The 14257-nt window shown below is 56.5% G+C and overlaps 5 pseudogenes across 5 annotated transcripts; 3 read left to right on the forward strand and 2 right to left on the reverse strand.

Annotated features, from left to right (window-relative positions):
• Window positions 1–3393: 3393 nt before the first annotated feature.
• LOC308229359 (feather keratin Cos1-2 pseudogene) lies at window positions 3394–3690 on the forward strand (annotated as a pseudogene). The gene has a single exon. The product of its transcript is annotated as a feather keratin Cos1-2 pseudogene (transcript).
• A 2703-nt stretch (window positions 3691–6393) lies between these two features.
• On the reverse strand, window positions 6394–7139 carry LOC308229418 (feather keratin Cos1-2-like; annotated as a pseudogene). The gene is made up of 2 exons: window positions 7009–7139; window positions 6394–6708 (listed from the first exon to the last, which is right to left on the reverse strand). The product of its transcript is annotated as a feather keratin Cos1-2-like (transcript).
• A 607-nt stretch (window positions 7140–7746) lies between these two features.
• On the forward strand, window positions 7747–8492 carry LOC308229468 (feather keratin Cos1-1/Cos1-3/Cos2-1-like; annotated as a pseudogene). The gene is made up of 2 exons: window positions 7747–7877; window positions 8178–8492. The product of its transcript is annotated as a feather keratin Cos1-1/Cos1-3/Cos2-1-like (transcript).
• A 2921-nt stretch (window positions 8493–11413) lies between these two features.
• On the reverse strand, window positions 11414–12159 carry LOC308229482 (feather keratin Cos1-1/Cos1-3/Cos2-1-like; annotated as a pseudogene). The gene is made up of 2 exons: window positions 12029–12159; window positions 11414–11728 (listed from the first exon to the last, which is right to left on the reverse strand). The product of its transcript is annotated as a feather keratin Cos1-1/Cos1-3/Cos2-1-like (transcript).
• A 607-nt stretch (window positions 12160–12766) lies between these two features.
• On the forward strand, window positions 12767–13512 carry LOC308229495 (feather keratin Cos1-1/Cos1-3/Cos2-1-like; annotated as a pseudogene). Its single transcript has 2 exons — window positions 12767–12897; window positions 13198–13512. The product of its transcript is annotated as a feather keratin Cos1-1/Cos1-3/Cos2-1-like (transcript).
• Window positions 13513–14257: the final 745 nt, after the last annotated feature.

Below are 14257 nucleotides of genomic sequence, written 5' to 3' on the forward strand. Positions count from 1 at the left end.
ATCCCTTGTTCCCCCTGCACAGCCTCCACCTCCCCACACGAGAGGTGCCTTGTCCTCCCTTGGGTGTTGCTGCAGGCTGTTCCTCACGTGTCCCTGTGCTCTGCTCCCTCCCTGCCCTCTCTCCCAGGTGAAGCTGCAGCCCCGAGCCATGTCCTGCCCTGAGAAGTGCCAGACGTGCGAGCCCTGCCAGCCCTGCCAGCCCTGCCAGCCCTGCGGCCCGACCCCGCTGGCCAACAGCTGCAATGAGTGCTGTGTCAGGCAGTGCCAGAGCTCCACCGTCGTCATTGAGCCTTCCCCCGTGGTGGTGACCCTGCCCGGCCCCATCCTCAGCTCCTCCCCTCAGAACACCGTTGTGGGCTCCTCCACCTCCGCTGCCGTTGGCAGCATCCTCAGCTCCGAGGGAGTGCCCATCAACTCCGGGGGCTTCGACCTCTCCTGCATCACCAACCGCTACTGCGGCACCAGGTGCAGACCCTGCTAAAGCCACCGGTGACAGCCCAGACAAGGAGCCCCGTGAACCCAGAAGATGACGCCAGACTGAACGATGGAGACTGCGGCCGTGGCTTGGAGAGCGGCTGAGCGTGCCCCACTCCTCCTGCAAAGGGTGTCAGCCCTGGGCAAGGGGCCAGCCTGGGCTCTCTAGAAAACATGGCCACTGCCTCTCCTGCCCTTCCTCCACCCTCTGCTTTCCCTCCTTTGCCTTTCTTGTTTCCTGCTCCCTGCAGCTTGGAGGTCCACCAAAGCCAGCTTATGGGGAACTTGCCCACTAATAGTTTTTTGTGTGGCACTGATTCTTGGCTGCTCATAGGAACCCTTTACCTGTGGCCTCCTCTCGAGACATCTTGTTTCCCTCTTTGGACTCATTAAACTCTGATGCATCCCAGCCTCTGGCTCTGTGTGGTCCTTTCCTCTCTGGATGCTCTCGAATGCTGTCCAGGGAACAAGGAGATATGCTGGGAGGGAACAAGTATGTGAACCAGTGGACCCTTTCTCATTCCAAGTGCACTGGGATGGCAGGAATACACCCTATGGGCTCCCAGCATGCCCTACAGAGTGTGATGCCAACTTGAGCTCTCTTCAAGTTGGAAAGATGCCAGTGCTGCAGAAGGCCCTGGCATGTCAGCAGCCCAACCGGCACCCGAGGCAGCTCCTCTGTGGATGGAGCTGTGCCAGGGTCAAAGGCTCAGAGGGAAGAGGGCAGTGTGGATGCAAGGAGGGGATGGTAGGAGAGATCACCTTGGCTAGAGCCCAGAGCCTCCTTCTCCTCCTTGCCTTCCCACCCATCTCCAGAAGGAAGAGACATGCCGTGTGTCCAAGGACAAGGACAGCAAGGCCAAGTCCCCCGATTTTCTGTCACCCCCATAGAGTGCCCCACGCAGCCCCAGCGGTTCATTGCGCAGATGCACAGGGCAGAGGTCTCTTGGGACTGCACATGCCCAACTCCCAGCACACAGCCACCTCGTGGCAAAAGGGTTATTCACATGGGCCTGCAAGAGGATACACAGGAGTGTCTGACAAGTCCTGCCATGGTAATGTGGCATTTTGGGGTTTCGCTGTTCATATGAGGCAATGTGAAGAACGTTGTGGGGCTGTGCTCTGCCCATGGCTGTGAACCTGCCGCAAGTTCCCAGGCAGGTAAGCACAAAGACCAACTGACATCATTGCCTGTCATCCTCTGAGGGGAAAAGCAGAGGGAGAAAGAGGCTGCTCCCGGAAGCACAGAGAGAAAGCAGGAAGAGAACATGTACAAGACGCACACTCACGGCACAGGTAATTGCCATAATTGGTGCAGAACCAAAAGGACCTTGGCTGCCTCCCAGACCCACTCTGCTGCTTTCTCCCTCTCCTTGCCCAAAAGGACAGGAGCAGAAAGTCAGGTGAAAAAGGTCACGGGTCGAGATAAACACTGAGACATAATTACCAGTTACAGTCAGGAGTAAAACAGACTTGACATGATGGAGATTCACTTAACCTATCGCCAATGAAAAAGAGTAGGATGGTGAGAAAACGCCAAAGCCCCTTATCATAGATTCACCACATCCTAAAATACCTTCACCCCATCCCACCTCTTTTTCACAGACTCAACTCCCCTCCTTCATTCACGGCTTCACCATTAAGCAGCCCAGCGGGATGCGGACTGGGGAGCTGTGGTCAGTGCGCAACAGTTTCTGCACACGTAAAGTGGGACATGGCTGGATCTGCTCATGAAAAGGGTTTTGGTGGATCACCCTGTATCACAAGCCCAAGCCATGGTGTGCCTGTACCCTCATGATGAGGGTCACACAAGGAGGGACTGATACACGTGTGCTCATGGAACCATGCCCATATCTGTACTCTCACACAAGGCCAGAAACATCAGCACGTGGGGACTCTGCTGAGGAGACGCTGGGACCGCACTGGCACAACAGGGCTCAGGTACTGCGGGGAAGGACCAGGCCCAGTCATGCTCCTGGTGTGCCCTGAGGACCCACAGAAACTGCACAGAGAGGGGATGAGGCACAGGAGCCCAGCAGAGGTGTCCTGAGAGCACTGTTAGTGTTGCAGTAGGGTCCAGCCCTCCCAGCAGAAGCCCGTCTGCACACAACAATGGCCTTCCCCCAGAGACAGGTGAGGGAGCAAGAGGAAAGGCTGTGCCATGTCCTCTCCCATGGCAGTCCTTGGGCACGCGGAAGAGAAGCACCAGAGCGGTGCCCATTTCCTGACACCTTGGCCACAAGCAAGCCCACAGGAATGAGCCAGGAGCACATCCCCTGCCTACACGGGATGCCCCAGCCCTTGATGTGAGGCTTCTGCTGCGCTCACGTGTTTCTGCCCCGGAAACCCTTGGGCTTCTCATCCTGGTGCTTACGGAAGCCTTCCTATGGCAAAGCCCATGAGCTGGGAAATTAAAAGGCAGCAGTGCCGGAAACCGGGACACGGCCCCTGCCATTACCTGGGAGGGTTTGCATTTGCCATGAGCTTGTCAGGAAATTGCTCCTGCCACAAAGGTGCCTGTGGGCCTGAGGTACTGCAGGACGACTATAAAAGGCAGCGCAGGTCTCTGCTCCTCATCCACTTCTCTCGCCTCCTTCTCTTGGGAATCAGGTGAGTGCGAAGCCTCTTCTGCTGCTGCTTGCAGACCAGGTCGTTCCTGCCCGTGTGTCTCAGCTGATGGGGGCTGTCGTAGCGCAGGGCTGGGAGCTGCTTCTCATGGGAGAGGGAAGGGGAGAGAAGGGCTTGTGCAGAGAGAGGCTGGGACTGAGCTGAGGTGGCTGCTGGGCTTGGAGGTGGTCAGCGTGTGCTGGGCCAGGAGGTGCCTTGGCTTGGCCAGGGTTGGCTGCAGAGCTGCCGCTCACGTGTCCCATCCTCTGCTTGGCCCTGCCCTGTGTCCAGGTGAAGCTCCAGCATCCAGACATGTCCTGCTGCAACCCGTGCGTGCCCTGCCAGCCCTGCGGCCCGACCCCGCTGGCCAACAGCTGCAATGAGTGCTGTGTCAGGCAGTGCCAGAGCTCCACCATCGCCATCCAGCCCTCCGCCGTGGTGGTGACCCTGCCCGGCCCCATCCTCAGCTCCTTCCCTCAGAACACCGTTGTGGGCTCCTCCACCTCCGCTGCCGTTGGCAGCATCCTCAGCTGCGAGGGGGTGCCCATCAACTCCGGGGGCTTCGACCTCTCCTGCATCACCAACCGCTACTGCTGCAGACCCTGCTAAAGCTGCTGCCAGCATCCTCGGCCAAGGACCTTCACAACCTCACCACATGGATCTGCACAGGAGATAGAGCTTCGCGGCGCTGTTTCCTTCTCCCACTCTCTTCTCTCATTTCCTTTCCTGTCTGCACCTCCCGCTCCAGCCCAGTGGGGACCTCTTGGCCTCCCTCCCTGTGAGGGACAGGCAGACGGACACCCTGCAGGAGCTGCACCGCATCTTGGTGGCTGCCCCTGGTGCTCCCTGTGAGCCACCTCCTTTTCTTCTTTACACTCATTAAAGTTGTGCTGCATCCAAGCCTGGGCCTCCGAGTCCTCCTTCCTTCTGTGGGAACTCTTCCTGTCTACTTCCTCTTGGAGGTGACAAAGACGCCCCTGGCTACTCCAACAGCAATGGCCATCAGTGAGAGCTGGCTCCAAAGGGTGGCAGGAGTGGGCATGATCAGACAATACTGCCTGGGGACAGCACACAGCTTCTTCTCTGCTCTTCAGCCTGCCTTCCTCTCCCCAACACACCCAGTACACCACCCTTACATGCCCAGCACACATGGGCACACGCAGATGAGATCCTACCTCATACAGTTCTTCAGCACCTGGCAGGGTCCAACTCTCTCCAGGCATGCAGGGCTGATGTAACCCAACACTTAGGACTGGTATCAGCCAACCCAGGCTGTCCAACAGCGTCCCCACTACCTGCGCACCCAGCACCCACAGGAGGATCTCATCGTATTTCAGGTGTTCATCTTCCCTGATCAAATGAATGTGGCTTCTTCATGGATGCAAACATACAGATGTGCTTTTCAATCATACTTGAAAATTTCCTTTGCAGGCCTTGGTTTTCAGTCCCAGATAATGCTCAAATCCTGGCCCCTCTCATAAAATCATAGAATCAATGAGATTGGAACAGACCTTTAAGATCATCAATTTCAACCCTTCCCCAGCACTGCCAGATGCACCAGTAAACAATGTCACTAAGGGCCTCATGTACACGTTGGTTAAGGCCTCCAGAGCTGTTCAAATTCCACCACTGTCCTGGGCAGCCTGTTCCAATTCCTCATCACACTCTTGATGTAGAAATTGTGCCTAATCTCCAGTCTAAACCTCCCCTGTTGTAACTTGAGTCCATTTCATTTTGTCCTATCACTTCCTACCTGGCAGAAGAGCCCAACTCCACCTCACTACAACCTCCTGTCAGGCAGTTGTAGAGAGCGATAAGGTCCAGACTAAACTTCCCTACGTCCTTCATCCATTGCTCCTCACCCTGTGCTCCAGGCCCCTCACCAGCTCCACTGCTCTTCTCTGGCCCCACTCCAGCACCTCAATGTCTGTCTTGTAGTAAGAGGGCCTGAGGTGAACAAGGGGTTCGAGGTGAGGCGTCACTGCCCTGGCCCTGCTGACCACACTATGTCTGATCCAGACGAGGATTTCATTTGCCTTCTTGGCTGCCTGGGCACTATATTGGCCGTATTCAGATCTGTCAATCAGTACCCTGAAGTCATTTTCCATGAGCAGCTTTCCATCCACACTTTCCAGGTCTGGAGAGTTGCAGAGAGTTGCTGCGGCCCAAATGCAGGAGGCAGCACTTTGCCTTCTTGAACCTCATCCCATTGCCCACAGCCCATAGGTCCAGCTTGTCCAGATTGCTCTGCAGAGATTCCTACCCTTGAGAAGATCAACACTCCCGCCCAACTCGGTGTTGTCTGCAAATTCACTGAGGGTGTCTTTGATTGCCTCATCCAGATCATCAGTGAAGATACCAAACAACACTGGACAGTGTCTACAGCCTTTCCCTCTTCAACCAGGTTGGTCAGCTTGACGTAAAAGGAGATCAGGTTAGTCAAAGAGCACCTGCCCTTCATGAACCAGGACTGCTGATGAATGGTGGAGAGTGGCTTGGCAAGCTCCTCTGGCGGTCCTTCAGCACTCCAGGTTGCAACCTTCTGGACCCATAGAAATCTGTATGTCTACGCGGAACAACATTTATTCCTGGATTATGGGGATTTTTATCAGCTCCCCATGTGTGTCACCTAACCTGGGGGACTCTGATATTATCACTGTCATTTTCCTAAGTGTTGGGTTACCTCAGTCCTGCATGCCTGGAAAGAGATGAGCCCTGCCAGGTGCTGAAGAACTATATGTGGTAGGATCTCATCTGTGTTTGCCCATGTGTGCTGTACCCCTACATGCACCCCATGTAGGGGTAGTGTGCTGTGTGATGTAAGGGAGAGGAAGGCAGAGATGAAGCTGTGGGCTGTCCTCAGGCAATATTGTTTCCCCATGCCCACTCCTGACACCATTTGGAGCCCTCTCACTGATGGCCATTGCTGTTGGAGTAGCCAGGGGTGTCTCTGTCACCTCCAAGAGGAAGTAGACAGGAGGAGTTCCCAAAGAAGGAAGGAGGACTCGGAGGCCCAGGCTTGGATGCAGCACAACTTTAATGAGTGTAAAGAAGAAAAGGAGGTGGCTCACAGGGAGCACCAGGGGCAGCCACCAAGATGCGGTGCAGCTCCTGCAGGGTGTCCGTCTGCCTGTCCCTCACAGGGAGGGAGGGAGGCCAAGAGGTCCCCACTGGGCTGGTGCAAGAAATGAAGACAGGAAAGGAATGCAGAGGACAGTGGGAGAAGGAAACAGCGCCGTGAAGCTCTATCTCCTGTGCAGATCCATGTTGCGAGGTCCTGGATGTTCCTGCCTGAGGACGCAGCCAGCAGCTTTAGCAGGGTCTGCACCTGGTGCCGCAGTAGCGGTTGGTGATGCAGGAGAGGTCGAAGCCCCCGGAGTTGATGGGCACTCCCTCGGAGCTGAGGATGCTGCCAACGGCAGCGGAGGTGGAGGAGCCCACAACGGTGTTCTGAGGGAAGGAGCTGAGGATGGGGCCGGGCAGGGTCACCACCACGGCGGAGGGCTGGATGGCGATGGTGGAGCTCTGGCACTGCCTGACACAGCACTCTTTGCAGCTGTTGGCCAGCGGGGTCGGGCCGCAGGGCTGGCAGGGCACGCACGGGTTGCAGCAGGACATGTCTGGATGCTGGAGCTTCACCTGGACACAGGGCAGGGCCAAGCAGAGGATGGGACACGTGAGCGGCAGCTCTGCAGCCAACCCTGGCCAAGCCAAGGCACCTCCTGGCCCAGCACACGCTGACCACCTCCAAGCCCAGCAGCCACCTCAGCTCAGTCCCAGCCTCTCTCTGCACAAGCCCTTCTCTCCCCTTCCCTCTCCCATGAGAAGCAGCTCCCAGCCCTGCGCTACGACAGCCCCCATCAGCTGAGACACACGGGCAGGAACCACCTGGTCTGCAAGCAGCAGCAGAAGAGGCTTTGCACTCACCTGATTCCCAGGAGAAGGAGGCGAGAGAAGTGGATGAGGAGCAGAGACCTGCGCTGCCTTTTATAGTCGTCCTGCAGTGCCTCAGGCCCACAGGCACCTTTGTGGCAGGAGCAATTTCCTGACAAGCTCATGGCAAATGCAAACCCTCCCAGGTAATGGCAGGGGCCGTGTCCCGCTTTCCGGCACTGCTGCCTTTTAATTTCCCAGCTCATGGGCTTTGCCATAGGAAGGCTTCTGTAAGCGCCCGCATGAGAAGCCCAAGGGTTTCCGGGGCAGAAACACGTGAGCGCAGCAGAAGCCTCACATCAAGGGCTGGGGCATCCCGTGCAGGCAGGGGATGTGCTCCTGGCTCATTCCTGTGGGCTTGCTTGTGGCCAAGGTGTCAGGAAATGGGCACCGCTCTGGTGCTTCTCTTCCGCGTGCCCAAGGACTGCCATGGGAGAGGACATGGCACAGCCTTTCCTCTTGCTCCCTCACCTGTCTCTGGGGGAAGGCCATTGTTGTGTGCAGATGGGCTTCTGCTGGGAGGGCTGGACCCTACTGCAACACTAACAGTGCTCTCAGGACACCTCTGCTGGGCCTACAGTCGTGGTCTCCACTGCAAAACCTTGGGCTTCTCATGCGGGCGCTTACAGAAGCCTTCCTATGGCAAAGCCCATGAGCCGGGAAATTAAAAGGCAGCAGTGCCGGAAACCGGGACACGGCCCCTGCCATTACCTGGGAGGGTTTGCATTTGCCATGAGCTTGTCAGGAAATTGCTCCTGCCACAAAGGTGCCTGTGGGCCTGAGGCACTGCAGGACGACTATAAAAGGCAGCGCAGGTCTCTGCTCCTCATCCACTTCTCTCGCCTCCTTCTCCTGGGAATCAGGTGAGTGCAAAGCCTCTTCTGCTGCTGCTTGCAGACCAGGTGGTTCCTGCCCGTGTGTCTCAGCTGATGGGGGCTGTCGTAGCGCAGGGCTGGGAGCTGCTTCTCATGGGAGAGGGAAGGGGAGAGAAGGGCTTGTGCAGAGAGAGGCGGGGACTGAGCTGAGGTGGCTGCTGGGCTTGGAGGTGGTCAGCGTGTGCTGGGCCAGGAGGTGCCTTGGCTTGGCCAGGGTTGGCTGCAGAGCTGCCGCTCACGTGTCCCATCCTCTGCTTGGCCCTGCCCTGTGTCCAGGTGAAGCTCCAGCATCCAGACATGTCCTGCTGCAACCCGTGCGTGCCCTGCCAGCCCTGCGGCCCGACCCCGCTGGCCAACAGCTGCAATGAGTGCTGTGTCAGGCAGTGCCAGAGCTCCACCGTCGTCATTGAGCCTTCCCCCGTGGTGGTGACCCTGCCCGGCCCCATCCTCAGCTCCTTCCCTCAGAACACCGTTGTGGGCTCCTCCACCTCCGCTGCCGTTGGCAGCATCCTCAGCTCCGAGGGAGTGCCCATCAACTCCGGGGGCTTCGACCTCTCCTGCATCACCAACCGCTACTGCGGCACCAGGTGCAGACCCTGCTAAAGCTGCTGGCTGCGTCCTCAGGCAGGAACATCCAGGACCTCGCAACATGGATCTGCACAGGAGATAGAGCTTCGCGGCGCTGTTTCCTTCACCCACTGTCCTCTGCATTCCTTTCCTGTCTTCATTTCTTGCACCAGCCCAGTGGGGACCTCTTGGCCTCCCTCCCTCCCTGTGAGGGACAGGCAGACGGACACCCTGCAGGAGCTGCACCGCATCTTGGTGGCTGCCCCTGGTGCTCCCTGTGAGCCACCTCCTTTTCTTCTTTACACTCATTAAAGTTGTGCTGCATCCAAGCCTGGGCCTCCGAGTCCTCCTTCCTTCTGTGGGAATTCTTCTTTTTCCCGTATTACCTCTTTAGCTGAGTGATTCAAATGCTTGACTGTGCCTGTATAATCCTTCAGACTTAAATCATTGGCTAAATCTTTGATGATGTCTGCATCTAGTGCAACCAACCTAATCTCTGAGAAGGGGTTTAGGAAGCGGGGTTGCCATTTCTGGATGTTGTGAACATATTTCTACTTTCCTCTTAAGGTTGAAGGGCACCAGCCCGTTTGCACCAGCCAGCCAACAGGCCAAGGAAATGGCTTTCCTAGTGACAACGATAGTCTTCATTATTTATGACTCAACAGTGGTGATACGGGGTGTTGCAGTCTGTACACAGCAATTCCTTTGTGCCGTTGTTTCCTCTTCATACCTTTCCTCTGTTCCAGCATGAGCCTTGAGTATAGGCCGCAGTCTTTCTAGGCCGGCTCCAGTGTATGTCTTATTCATGGGCTGAAGTCCTTCTGGGTGGACTGCTCCAGTGTGGATTCTCCAGTGGCCACAGTTCTGCCAGGAGCCTGCTTCAGCATGAGCTCTGCACAAGCCATTGTTTCTGTAGGGGATATCTGCCTGGTCTGGCGTGGGATTGTCCATGGGCTGCAGTGTGGATTTCTGCTCCTCCATGGTCTTTCCTTTGGGCTGCCTGGGAATCTCTGCACCATCACCTGGATCACCTTCTCTACTTCTTCCTGCCCTGGCCTTTGTGTTTACAGGATTGGTTCTCAAATGGGTTTTCCCTCACTTCCTGGGCAGTGTTCTGCCTTTTCTTAAACACGTTTTCACAGAGGCAGCACCACAGTGGTGGGCTCAGCATTAGGCAGCATCGAGTCCATTTTGGAGCTGGCTGAATCTGACTCTATCAGACATGGGTTAAGCCCCTGGATTCTTCTCACAGAAACCACCCTGGCACCCTTCCTCCTCCTGCTACCAAAGCCTTGCCACATAAGCCCAGGGGAGTGGGTCCAACAGAGTATGAGGCACAATTATAGAAACAGACATTTCAACAGAAAATGTCCATGGTCAATCCTTTAGGAAGTGGAAGTGATGGAGGTAATTATGGTGATTAATGTTATCATCCTCACATCTCAACTGCTGTATCCCACATTCGCCCTGGGACTCTTTGACACTCCTCCAGGCACTTTCCCAAAGGATTCTGCCCATCAGGTCACCAAGAGGACAAAAATCTGCTCCTACTGATTGCAGGGTTGCAGTTTTGCCTTCTTTCACAGCCACTTCATACTCTGGACAGGAGAGCTATCCCAGCCTTTCTCCAGAACCCCAAAAGCTCATAGGTCTGCAAGTGCACACAGACCTTGAAGTCAACCTGTGTGTGTTCTGACTCAGGCTCTTGCCTTCCAAATATCTGGGGTCAAGCTGGAAAGGCAAGTCAGTGAGTGTGCTGGTTTTGCCTGGGATAGGGTTAAGCGTCTTCATAGCAGCTCTCAGGGGCTTTGATGTGGATTTGTGCTGAAAAGAGGACTGATAACACAGGGATGTTTTCATTGTAGCTGAGCAGTGCTTGTACAGCAGCAAGGCCATTTCTCCTCCATAGACTGCCCTACACCTGTTTTTGAAAAGGGGGAAAGGAAGATCCAGGGAATTGTAGTGCCTGACAAATTCTGGTGCCTTCTACAAAGGGGGATTTGACACTGTCCTGCATGACATCCTTGTCTATAAATTGGAAAGGCATGGATATGATGGATGGACCATGTGGTTGGTAAAAAATGGGCTGAATGTTTGCACTCAAATTGTCTCCTCTGGGGACAGGCTGAGATAGCTGGGATGGTTCAGCATGGAGAAGAGAAGGATCCAGGAGACCTTGAAGCAGCTTCCAGGGCCTAAAGAGGGACTACAGGAAAGCTGGAGAGGGGCTTTTGACAAAAAAGCATGTAGTAATAGCACAACAGTAACGGATTTAAAATGAAGGAGGGTAGATTTAGATGAACTATTATGCAGAAGTTCTATCCTGTGAGGGTGCTGAGGCGCTGGCACAGGGTGTCCAGAGAAGCTGTGGCTGCCCTATCCCTGGCAGTGTTCAAGGCAAGGTGGGATGGAGCTTGAAGCAACCTTCAATCATGGAACCTGTCCATGCTGGTGGTAGGGCAATTAGAATGAAAAGAGGTTTAATGTCTCTTCCAAACCAAAATCTTCGATGGTTCTATAAATTCAAGAGACATAAAATTAATTTACCATGTTTCCAAGTAACAAAACTGACCACAGTGACGCTGATCCCCCCCACCTCCAACTTTTCCACTGAACAGAGTGGAATGATGGCAGCAGAAGGAAGGAGGACTCGGAGGCCCAGGCTTGGATGCAGCACAACTTTAATGAGTGTAAAGAAGAAAAGGAGGTGGCTCACAGGGAGCACCAGGGGCAGCCACCAAGATGCGGTGCAGCTCCTGCAGGGTGTCCGTCTGCCTGTCCCTCACAGGGAGGGAGGGAGGCCAAGAGGTCCCCACTGGGCTGGTGCAAGAAATGAAGACAGGAAAGGAATGCAGAGGACAGTGGGTGAAGGAAACAGCGCCGCGAAGCTCTATCTCCTGTGCAGATCCATGTTGCGAGGTCCTGGATGTTCCTGCCTGAGGACGCAGCCAGCAGCTTTAGCAGGGTCTGCACCTGGTGCCGCAGTAGCGGTTGGTGATGCAGGAGAGGTCGAAGCCCCCGGAGTTGATGGGCACTCCCTCGGAGCTGAGGATGCTGCCAACGGCAGCGGAGGTGGAGGAGCCCACAACGGTGTTCTGAGGGAAGGAGCTGAGGATGGGGCCGGGCAGGGTCACCACCACGGGGGAAGGCTCAATGACGACGGTGGAGCTCTGGCACTGCCTGACACAGCACTCATTGCAGCTGTTGGCCAGCGGGGTCGGGCCGCAGGGCTGGCAGGGCACGCACGGGTTGCAGCAGGACATGTCTGGATGCTGGAGCTTCACCTGGACACAGGGCAGGGCCAAGCAGAGGATGGGACACGTGAGTGGCAGCTCTGCAGCCAACCCTGGCCAAGCCAAGGCACCTCCTGGCCCAGCACACGCTGACCACCTCCAAGCCCAGCAGCCACCTCAGCTCAGTCCCCGCCTCTCTCTGCACAAGCCCTTCTCTCCCCTTCCCTCTCCCATGAGAAGCAGCTCCCAGCCCTGCGCTACGACAGCCCCCATCAGCTGAGACACACGGGCAGGAACGACCTGGTCTGCAAGCAGCAGCAGAAGAGGCTTCGCACTCACCTGATTCCCAGGAGAAGGAGGCGAGAGAAGTGGATGAGGAGCAGAGACCTGCGCTGCCTTTTATAGTCGTCCTGCAGTGCCTCAGGCCCACAGGCACCTTTGTGGCAGGAGCAATTTCCTGACAAGCTCATGGCAAATGCAAACCCTCCCAGGTAATGGCAGGGGCCGTGTCCCGGTTTCCGGCACTGCTGCCTTTTAATTTCCCGGCTCATGGGCTTTGCCATAGGAAGGCTTCCGTAAGCACCAGGATGAGAAGCCCAAGGGTTTCCGGGGCAGAAACACGTGAGCGCAGCAGAAGCCTCACATCAAGGGCTGGGGCATCCCGTGCAGGCAGGGGATGTGCTCCTGGCTCATTCCTGTGGGCTTGCTTGTGGCCAAGGTGTCAGGAAATGGGCACCGCTCTGGTGCTTCTCTTCCGCGTGCCCAAGGACTGCCATGGGAGAGGACATGGCACAGCCTTTCCTCTTGCTCCCTCACCTGTCTCTGGGGGAAGGCCATTGTTGTGTGCAGATGGGCTTCTGCTGGGAGGGCTGGACCCTACTGCAACACTAACAGTGCTCTCAGGACACCTCTGCTGGGCCTACAGTCGTGGTCTCCACTGCAAAACCTTGGGCTTCTCATGCGGGCGCTTACAGAAGCCTTCCTATGGCAAAGCCCATGAGCCGGGAAATTAAAAAGCAGCAGTGCCGGAAACCGGGACACGGCCCCTGCCATTACCTGGGAGGGTTTGCATTTGCCATGAGCTTGTCAGGAAATTGCTCCTGCCACAAAGGTGCCTGTGGGCCTGAGGCACTGCAGGACGACTATAAAAGGCAGCGCAGGTCTCTGCTCCTCATCCACTTCTCTCGCCTCCTTCTCCTGGGAATAAGGTGAGTGCAAAGCCTCTTCTGCTGCTGCTTGCAGACCAGGTGGTTCCTGCCCGTGTGTCTCAGCTGATGGGGGCTGTCGTAGCGCAGGGCTGGGAGCTGCTTCTCATGGGAGAGGGAAGGGGAGAGAAGGGCTTGTGCAGAGAGAGGCTGGGACTGAGCTGAGGTGGCTGCTGGGCTTGGAGGTGGTCAGCGTGTGCTGGGCCAGGAGGTGCCTTGGCTTGGCCAGGGTTGGCTGCAGAGCTGCCGCTCACGTGTCCCATCCTCTGCTTGGCCCTGCCCTGTGTCCAGGTGAAGCTCCAGCATCCAGACATGTCCTGCTGCAACCCGTGCGTGCCCTGCCAGCCCTGCGGCCCAACCCCGCTGGCCAACAGCTGCAATGAGTGCTGTGTCAGGCAGTGCCAGAGCTCCACCGTCATCATTGAGCCTTCCCCCGTGGTGGTGACCCTGCCCGGCCCCATCCTCAGCTCCTTCCCTCAGAACACTGTTGTGGGCTCCTCCACCTCCGCTGCCGTTGGCAGCATCCTCAGCTCCGAGGGAGTGCCCATCAACTCCGGGGGCTTCGACCTCTCCTGCATCACCAACCGCTACTGCGGCACCAGGTGCAGACCCTGCTAAAGCTGCTGGCTGCGTCCTCAGGCAGGAACATCCAGGACCTCGCAACATGGATCTGGACAGGAGATAGAGCTTCGCAGCGTTGTTTCCTTCTCCCACTCTCTTCTCTCATTTCCTTTCCTGTCTGCACCTCCCGCTCCAGCCCAGTGGGGACCTCTTGGCCTCCCTCCCTCCCTGTGAGGGACAGGCAGACGGACACCCTGCAGGAGCTGCACCGCATCTTGGTGGCTGCCCCTGGTGCTCCCTGTGAGCCACCTCCTTTTCTTCTTTACACTCATTAAAGTTGTGCTGCATCCAAGCCTGGGCCTCCGACTCCTCCTTCCTTCTGTGGGAACTCCTCCTGTCTACTTCCTCTTGGAGGTGACAAAGACATCGCTGGCTACTCCACCAGCAGTGGCCATCAGTCAGAGCTGGCTCCAAAGGGTGGCAGGAGTGGGCTTGGGTAGATGTTACTGCCCAAGGACAGCACACAGCCTTGTCTCTACCTTCTTGTCCCCTATACACCCAGCACACCACCCTTACATGCCCAGCACACATGGGCACATGCTGATGAGATCCTACCTCATACAGTTCTTCAGCACCTGGCAAGGTCCAACTCTCTCCAGGCATGCAGGGCTGATGTAGCCCAGCACTTAGGAGTGGTATCAGCCAACCCAGGCTGTCCAACAGCATCCCCACTACCTGCGCACCCAGCACCCACAGGAGGATCTCATCGTATTTCAGGTGTTCATCTTCCCTGATCAAATGA

The sequence above is a fragment of the Psittacula echo genome (assembly GCF_963264785.1).
Source record: "Psittacula echo genome assembly, chromosome: 23".
Taxonomy (NCBI): Eukaryota; Metazoa; Chordata; class Aves; order Psittaciformes; family Psittacidae; genus Psittacula; species Psittacula echo.